This window comes from Cyphomyrmex costatus, unplaced genomic scaffold (genome assembly GCF_001594065.2).
Source record: "Cyphomyrmex costatus isolate MS0001 unplaced genomic scaffold, Ccosl1.0 scaffold430, whole genome shotgun sequence".
Taxonomy (NCBI): Eukaryota; Metazoa; Arthropoda; class Insecta; order Hymenoptera; family Formicidae; genus Cyphomyrmex; species Cyphomyrmex costatus.
In genome coordinates this window covers 48516-50159 of record NW_017278535.1, presented here as the reverse complement: position 1 = coordinate 50159, position 1644 = coordinate 48516, and positions in this window count along the sequence as shown.

The window sequence follows — 1644 nt, the reverse complement described above, 5'->3', positions numbered from 1 at the left end:
ATTTAATAAAATATTTTTATTAAAAGTATATATAGACAATTCGAAACATCTCTGTCAATAAGGTAACAGTGGAGCAGTACGTTAGGTGAACGACTCAGAACTGAACCGTGGATCGAGTCACGAGTTCAAATCCTATCAGGTTTAAAAGTTTTTTCCTAGGTATTTATTAGTCAGTTCAGCACTTAAGGAGAGGACACAAATGATGGAGAGAGAAATATAATTAATAAGAATTTAATTAAATTAATAAGAATTTAATTAAATTAAGAATTGCTGTAACTTTTTTTTTCTGCAGTCTATGCGCGATTTTTGCTGCGTTTTTGCTATCAATAGCTAATTAGGTAGATCGCATTCTATATCTGCCGCGTTTTTGCAGTCACGACGTGACGGCAGACTGTGCTCGATTTTTGCTGCGTTTTTGCTGTCAGTACTGGTTATGTCAGATTGTGCTGTATTTTTATCGCGTTTCGCTGTCACGATGTGTTAGCAAATAATGATTGATTTTTGTTTTATTTTTATCGTTGTATTATGTTGGCAGGCTAAGCTGTTAGAAACTAAGCTTAATGAGGAAGCAGCAGCTTGATATCTGCTGTAACATCATGATCAAGTTTGCTGGCATACTGCTGACATACTGCTGGCATACTGCTAGCATTTTGCTATCTGGGTAATATTTTATCGTTTTGAAATGTGATTTTAACAGCACGAATCGTTAAATTAATATGATAATGTAATAATATGCACCGAAGATATACGATCACGTTAATGAATAAATAAAAATATGTTGTCCAAAGTCGACGCGTTATTTAATACGCCTCCGCCTCGCTTTCGCTATCCCCCTCACCTCATATCATTTAAAGTATTAAAGGTTTAAATTATTAGGTTACACACATTATTAGATAATCATTTTAATTTAGAAAGGTTCAAATTTTTGCGGTTAGCTTTCAAAGGTTTAAATTTGTTGGTTTTTTTAATTTGCGAGGATCTGTTTTTGAACATGTAAGTTTGTCCAGAATATCAGCGTATGAACGATCAAGACCATCAGTATCTGTTTTTAAATTAATAGCGTTTTCTCTTGACTGCACCAGTACAACACTCAGCTTTTGCACTAGTTCATCTTTCTTCCTTTTCTCTCCAGGAGAAGGGAAAAGGAAAAAAGATGAACTGGTGCAATCACCCTACACTGGCAGCCAAGAGAAGACGCTGTAAGACCATTACTTTGTGTCTTAATGTAAAGCATTTCTGATATTAATCGTTTATGACAAAAACTTTCGCAGTCCAAAATATCCACATTATTCCAGTCAAATTCATGATTATAATCCAACCTATGGTCAGTAATAACCGATTTAGAAGAAGTGTTTCTCCGTATATGATTTCGATGTTCATTAACTCTTGTTATCAATTTTCTCTTAGTCTGTCCAATATAGGTTGCATCACAATCATTGCATTTTATTTTATAAATTACATTCATTTTTGTATCATGTGGAACAGGATCTTTTTGTACCTTATTACAATCGTTCAATTTATTAATACTAAAGAATGATACTCTATGATACCACACCATATGCTTAGATCGTAAGATTATGCTTTAATTTCTATGACATTGTAACATCTATAAGAATCGCTGAAGGACTCGTAAGTTCCGAGAAA